Here is a 7,901-nt window from a genome sequence, read left to right as displayed (position 1 = left end):
TGGACAAGGCATACAACTCAGCTTAGGGAGTCACTGCCCAAGATTTATTGTATAATACCAGGGTGAACTTCAGCATCCTTATAAGAGTGAAAAAGAAAAAATAACTACCCTCAGTCTAACAGCACTAAGATTAGAAATAGAGAATTGCATAGAAATAAAGAAGTCCACTGAAGGAAAAAAAAAATAAAGTAGCTAAAGGATAAAAGGCTTGTAAATGGTAAAGGAGAGTGTTTTAAGACATCACAGTGATGGCACACTAAAAATCACAAAGATTGGTAAAGACTTTTTCCCTCAGCCCCAACGTGTACAATCACAGATGGGTGGTGAGAAGATAGCCTGCTGAAAATAGAAGCTTTGTCTGAATACGGAAAGAAGGAAAATGGGAAATAGAATAAACTAGAAATGTAAATGTAGAACAGCCATAAAGAAAGTAAAAATGATTAAGGATGAAACCAGTTAAAGGCATAAAGAGCATGAAAAAACACCTCCTTCCTAACACGGAAGTAGTATCCTTGTCAGTGGTTCCCCAGTGGTCACCAAAGTGCCAGGGCAAGTTAAAAGAAGACCAGACTAGTTAGATGAATGGTTCATATTACTGCTTATTATACAAAATGTTTTCATCTTTCAGCCCTTCTCTGCAGGGGGAATAAGCTAAAGAATCACTTCAAGGTGGAGCACCAGCAGAGGGAGTCCCAGAAGAGACCAGCTCAGACAATACTCATTCATGCTTTCTTCAAAATATGGATACTGAGTTGTAATTTAATATCTACATTAGCTTTGGCACCAAATCATGATGCTAATTTTTTTAGAGCTCTCAGAGGAACTGGAAACTGCACATACAAATTTTCATGCCAGGTAAAGTGGTTACACTGAGAAGAAAGCAAATAATTAGAACACATGTTCAAATAATATAATGGGTAAGTGTCTAATTGACTTTTGTACTAAGAGTCATGTCTCACGGAACAGTTAAAGTTGTTTGAAGGGACAATGAGCAGATGGAGCAAGATGATACAAAAGGACCAGAAGACACCCATTTGCAGAGTCTCTTAAAGAAACTAAACTGCCCCACATTACAAGGAAATGTTCTCACATACACAAATTATTTTTTAAATGATGGGGGAAAACAATCAGGAATAAAAGGCCAGTTACACATGGACAAATTTCAGTAAGACAGTCTCCCTGGGAGCTACAACAGTGGCTGCACTGCTCAATACATGTAAATGGCCTGTATTAGATCACTGATAGTGACAAAGCTTCAGGATGAGATAGGTTGACTAACCCTACAGCAAAGGCTTTTAAAAGATCTCCAGTCTTCAGCAAATGGGCTGTCAGCTGAACTCAACACTGACAAACGCAAAATCATCAGCATGGGAAAACCAGCACTAACATGTTAAAGGATTACGTATTAACTACTATTGCTCAGGAACACAGCATAATAAGAGCCTTTCTGAGTCAGGTCCACCCAGCATAAAGTTCTGCCTGACAGAGGCCAATACCAAAAGTTTAGAGAGAAGACTGAAAAGGCAGTTAATGGTCCTTTCCCAGCATACTCTCCCATCTTCTGACAATCTGTGATGCCTGAACATCCTGAACTAGCAACATTCCCTCAGTTGTTTAATAGCCATTGATTAATTTTTGTTTCATGGATTTAATTATTTTTTTTTTTAATCCATGTAAATTTGTGGTATTTGCACTATGCTGTAGCAACAGGTTCCTCAGCGAAATAGTGCATTTTATGAAAAGAAATTATGACAGTTCTCTGAAAATTACAGCTCAGTGGCCTGCAGTCATCAAATGGAGAAGATGCTACTAAAAAGGGAATTAATTGGAAAGGTGTAGCAAGTAAAACAGGAAACATCATAAAGCCGCTGTGCTGATATGTGGTATGCCTGCATTTTGATCACTGGACCCTGTACTGGTCATCCCAAGGAAGGTACCTTGGAGCCTGTAAAAGAAGACTGTAGGACAACAGAAAGATTACCATATGGGAACTCTTTTATAGGGGGATGTTTTAAATAAAATCAGATACCCCAGCTTGTAAAGAAATAAGGAAAGAATATATCAGAGCAGTTTGAAAAGGAAGAATTCAAATGTAGGAGTGAGAAACATCTCTTTGGTTTCTGTAAGTTTTCAGTTTTTACTTCTCCTAGGTAACATCCATAGAGATTAGATTTTTTTTTTAGATTTTTCAAGAAGAGTTAGAATAAGAGGAAGACAAAGCTGAAAGTAGTTGCCCTTGACACTTCAGGTTTTACTGCAGGTGGAGTGGTGCATCCCTGCCCCCCACCCCAGGGCTGCACTTTGATCTGAGAAATGCTCTTTAGGCTTTGGCCTTGACAGCACCCGGTCTGAGCTCCTCCCAGCTTATCAGAAACACCATCTGTTTCCAGGAGTTAAGTGTGGTCTAATGAGTTCCTTGCTTTTTTAATGAATAGCCTTGGAAACTTTTTTTTCTGTTTGAATAACAATCCAAGTGGAGTAATATTTTTTGTTCTCACACTTTCAAAGTGTGAGAACAAAAAAGTGCAGCCGAGATGAAAGGTTATTATGATTAAAGCCCACTCTCTTGTGACCCTATAAACAGCAGTCAAAGCAAGATCAGTTGAGCTCTCCTGGGCTGCAGTGGGCTGCAACCACAATCTCCCTCTGAGTGGGACACCTCTGAGAGTTAGTGAGTCTCATGTTTGCTATCTCTTGGAGGATCCAGACCGACGAATCCTGGGTTGACATCTCACTCAGGACTCAATCCTTTGCCCATTGAGAAGAATGTAAAAATATTCCAAGTGAGTATTTCATGGAACTTGAGAGAAATTTTTCATAGCTACCTTGTACAGACTCTTTATGTCTGTGTGCATATGCTACAATAAATCACAGAATCATAGAATCAGCTGGGTTGGAAGGGACCTTCGAGATCATCAAGTCCAACCCTTGATCCACTACCGCTGTGGTTACTAGACCATGGCACTAAGTGCCACATCCAGTCTCTTTTTAAAAATCTCCAGGGACGGAGAATCCACTACTTCCCTGGGCAACCCATTCCAATGTCTGACCAGCCTCTCTGTAAAGAAATTCTTTCTAATATCTAACCTAAACCTCCCCTGGCACAGCTTGAGACCATGCCCTCTTGTCCTGCTGATAGTTGCCTGGGAGAAGAGACCAACCTCCACCTGGCTACAACCTCCTTTCAGGGAGTTGCAGAGAGTGATGAGGTCTCCCTTGAGCCTCCTCTTCTTCAGGCTAAACAACCCCAGCTCCCTCAGCCTCTCCTCATAGAACTTGTGCTCCAGTCCCTTCACCAGCCTAGCTGCCCTCCTCTGGACCTGCTCCAGCACCTCAATGTCCTTCCTGAACTGAGGGGCCCAGAACTGGACACAGCACTCCAGGTGTGGCCTCACCAGTGCTGAGTACAGGGGAAGAATCACTTCCTTGGACCTGCTGCCACACTGTTCCTGATACAGGCCAGGATGCCATTGGCCTTCTTGGCCACCTGGGCACACTGCTGGCTCGTGTTCAGCTTCTTGTCAATCCAAACTCCCAGGTCTCTGTGCTAGGGATTCTGGTTTCCTAAATTCTTAAGTACTTTAGATTTATAAGTAAGTTACTGCTATAGTATAGGAAATCATATATGGATCTTTGTTAAGTGTTGCCAGGCCTTTTTGTCCTTACCCTTTCTATGCTTTTGTCTTTCCTTCCTCTCCCCCCATCCCCAGACTCCACATAGATGGTCTTGTGTTTATTTTGGTTCAGACTGATATTGATTTTAGATTTCTGAGTGCTTTTTCTTGGTATATTTTAACTGTCTAGTAAGTAGTAGAGTGAACCTTGCCAAGAACTCTGTCACGCTGTTGCTTTTATTTAAACCTGCTTCTGCTGATACCTTTGCTGGTGATTTTTGAGCGACCTCAAAACACTCATTTCATGACAGCAGGAACTGGGAAAAGTGGAAAGAAATCCCAGCTGTAGTTTCTGTTATTCCAGGAAGTTCACAGTGAGACACCTTCTGTGGCCTTAACAGCGTTTGAGACAGGCAACTGGGCTCTTTAAGTTCTTACATCCTGTCTGAGCAGGGAGGTTGGACCAGATGACCCATTGTGGACCCTTCCAAGCTGACCCATTCTGTGATTTTGTTAAACCAATGCAATCTGCATTTTTTATATGGCAGTTTATTTCAAAGAATTTGTACAGAGCTCAGTTCTACAACAGAGTATTTCCTGCCCTTGTTTTTTAGAGAACACCCTCTTGATCCTTTAGGAAGAGAAAGGGGGTTGGGAAGCGGAAAATGAAATACCCATATAGAACTGTGCTATTAAATAAGGACTTTCTGAAACATCTCTATAATCCACCTGTCCTTTAAACAAACAAATAGTCAGAGAAGAATTACCTAAAGAATACTGTAGCATTAGTGTGATGTAGCAAGAGAAATGTTTATATATTTGAAGAATTTTTTTCAGTGTAAATTTAGTATTAAAGAGGTGTGTTTCTGAATCATTGCCATATCGAAAGCTCAAAGCACTTATGTATAAACAAAAGGGTTTTTTCTGCCCTTGCTAATTTAAATTGCAAATGCATTTAGAATCTCTCTATAAGAGTGCAATATGGTCAGTAAAATACATAAGGAAACATTTGATCAGGATGTGACTTAAAGATGTGTATGATGTGAATGTTGTATAATTTCTGATGTGTATCACGTGTGTGATGTATGATTGTGACTCTTCTCCAAAAGCTTACTCTAGTAAGTGTTACTTACTCCAGTCTCATTATGCGTTTCAAAATGATAAAGATTTGTGTTCAACAAAGAATTTGATTTTTTTATTAACCAACTGCCAGTTGGCTGAAGGTCCTTTTCATGCTTGTAAAGGTTAGATTCTCCCCATGTGTGTGTTGCGAGTTATAACCTATTTTTTTGTTTCACTTTTAACCTGCCGTTACTTGGGAACTGAAAGAAAAAAAACTGCTGCAAACGAGCCAGAAATGGCAGCTTTGAACACCGGCTGTCATTGAACAAGCTATTCTTGTGCTAACATTATAGCAAAGCAAGCAAGAAGAGTACAAAGAGAATTTATAATGCCCAATTTCCATTAACTAAATCTTAAACTTTCTATACAAGTCTAAAACACAATCCTAAACTGTGGCGACTCAGCACGCCTCTGAACCCTTCTCTATATTACTTCATCCTGACAGTGTGTGTTAGGATGGGGATGGTCACCATCCCTCTGCATGCCTTGACAGAAACACAGGTGTCTAAGTTGGAAGCAACCTCTGGTCCACCAAGGAAAGATCCACCAATCCAGTAGGATTGCAGGATACACATTCCAGAATCCTTGAAGAGCTGGCTCATGTAATCACAAAACCTCTCTCAATGACTTTTGAGCAGTCTTGGGAATCCAGAAAGGTCCCAGCTGACTGGAAGCTGGCAAATGTGCCTGAAGGGCAAGAAGGAGGACCCCGGAAACTACAGGCCTGTCACTCTCACTTCAGGAATACCTGGTAAAATTATGGAGAAGATTATTCGGGGAAGTAATGAAAGACACCTGAAAGACAAGACAGTCATTGGTCACTGTCAGAATGGCCTCATGAGAGGACAGTTCTGCTTATCAACCCACCCCGTTGATCAAGGGAAGCCAGTTTATGTAGTCTTTTTGGATTTCAGTAAAGCTTTCTCTATTGTCTCTCACAGTATCCTTCTGGACAAAATATCCACCACATCATGTGGTGGGTGAGCAGTTGGTTCACAGGTCAGGCACAGAGGGTAATAGTGAATGGGGGAACATCAGACTGGAGACCTGTCACTAGTGGGGTTCCACAGGGCTCCATCTTGGGCCCTGTGCTCTTCAACACCTTCATAAATTACTTGGACACAGGACTGGAAGGGATACTAAGCATGTTTGCAGATGACACAGAACTAGGAGGAGCTGTTGACTCCCTCGAAGGCAGGGAGACCCTGCAGAGAGACCTCAACAAATCAGAGGACTGGGCAATCACCAACCACATGAAGTTCAACAAGAGAAATGCTGGATTCTGCAGCTGGGATGGGGCAACCCTGGATGTACGTACAGGCTGGGGAATGAGAGGCTGGAAAGCAGTGCCATGGAAAGGGACCTGGGGGTCCTGGTTGATGACAAGTTGAATATGAGTCAGCAGTGCCCTGACAGCCAGGAGGGACAACCATGTCCTGGGGGGCATCAGGCAAAGCATCACCAGCTGGTGAGGGAGGGGATTGTCCCGCTCTGCTCTGCACTGGGGCAGCCTCACCTTGAACATTGTGTGCAGTTTTGGGCACCACAATATAAGAAAGATATTAAGGCATTAGAGAGTGTCCAAAGGAGGGCAACAAAGATGGTGAAGGGCCTTGAGGAAAAGTCTTATGAGGAGTGGCTGAGGTCACTTGGTCTGTTCAGCCTGAAGAAGAGGAGACTGAGGGGAGACCTCATTGCAGTCTACAACTTCCTTGTGAGTGGAAGAAGAGAGACAGGCACTGATCTCTTCTCTGTGATGAACAGAACCTGAGGGAACAGCCTGAAGTTGTGTCAGGGGAGGATAAGGTTGATTATTAGAAAAAAAGTTTTTCACTCAGAGGGTGGTTGGGCACTGGAACAGGTTCCCCAGAAAAGGGGTCACAGCACCAAGCCTGACAGAGTTCAAGAACTGTTTGGATGATACTCTCAGGCACATGATGTAACTTGTGATGGTCCTGTGCAGGGCTAAGGGTTGGACTTGATAATCCTTGTGGGTCATTTCCAACTCAGCATATTCTGTGATTCTGCATATCCAGCAGACACCAGAGAGAGGTGGAGATAATCAACCCCCTGAAGTTATTTCTACATAACAATTACTATGAAAAAAAAGTAGAAAAGAGTCAAGACTTTGGAAATCTGGAAAGTCTGAAGTTCCATCATATAGGGAGCCTACAAGAAAGATGGAGAGAGACTATTTACAAGAGCATGTAGTGACAGAGTAAGAGGAATGGCTTCAAACTGAAAGAGAGTAGGTTTAGATTAGATACTAGAACAAAATTCTTTACTGTGAGAGTGGTGAGGCACTGGACCAGGTTGCCCAGAGAAGTTTTGGATACCCTATCCCTACAAGTGCTCAAGGCCAGGTTGGATGGAGTGCTGAGCAACCTGGTCTAGTGGAAGGTGACCCTGCCCATGGCAGGAGAGTTGGAACTAGATGATCTTTAAGGTTCCTTCCAACCCAAGTCATTCTATGATTTTCTTCTATGATAGCAGTGCTTATGGTAATGATAGTAGTGCTTATGGTACTAAGCATTAGAACAGATATTGCTGTAAATTGTAGTAAATTTTATCAAATATTTAAAGAACTGACCCATAGAGACATCAGCATTTCCTTCTGAAACTCTTTTTAGTGCTTTCTCACATTATATAGCAATCTCTGTTTCTCTCACCCCCAGCCAACCTTTAAAAAGAAATCACTAGTTATATTTATCCTTCCTGTCATATAAAAAGACTGGTCAAATTACAATAGTCAAACAGGGTATCAAGACAATATTCCATTAAGTCGCCCACAAAGAAATAGATAGAAAAGTAATGATGATTGGAATGGAGCCTACTATTTTTCAAAATAATTACAATGTTTTTGTTTTCAAGCAAAGTAGAGACAGCCATCTAACATACATGGACTTCAGTATCATGTGGGAATTTGTTCTATAAATTGAAATATATATGTATGGATTGCTGTGAAGTCTGTAAAGTTGGTCAACACAATGATTTTACTTCACCTGCATTTTCTTCTAGGTTCATTTGAAAGTGATGCTACCAAGCTTAAAAGAGAAAGGGAACAGAATTCACTAAGGGTAAATGTATTTTAATAAGAGAGATCCTATTTATTATATTCATAAATGGCTTTTAGAGGAGAAAAAAAACAAAGATAGTGATCATCAA

General features: G+C 41.4%; 1 long non-coding RNA gene across 1 annotated transcript in view; it reads left to right on the top strand.

The window, feature by feature from the left end:
- The first annotated feature begins 1,542 nt into the window (after nt 1-1,542).
- The window catches only part of LOC127466965 (uncharacterized), a 52,787-nt gene continuing 46,428 nt past the window's right edge, over nt 1,543-7,901 (top strand). The window contains exon 1 of the long non-coding RNA XR_007902909.1: nt 1,543-2,783. This is a non-coding gene — a long non-coding RNA (uncharacterized LOC127466965). The remainder of the gene's footprint in view (nt 2,784-7,901) is intronic.

The sequence above is a fragment of the Manacus candei genome, unplaced genomic scaffold, assembly GCF_025592945.1.
Source record: "Manacus candei isolate 608988 ecotype Guabito, Panama unplaced genomic scaffold, ASM2559294v1 h1tg000011l, whole genome shotgun sequence".
Taxonomy (NCBI): domain Eukaryota; kingdom Metazoa; phylum Chordata; class Aves; order Passeriformes; family Pipridae; genus Manacus; species Manacus candei.
Note: the sequence above shows the minus strand (reverse complement) of the source record. Positions and strands in the feature narration are given on the sequence as shown.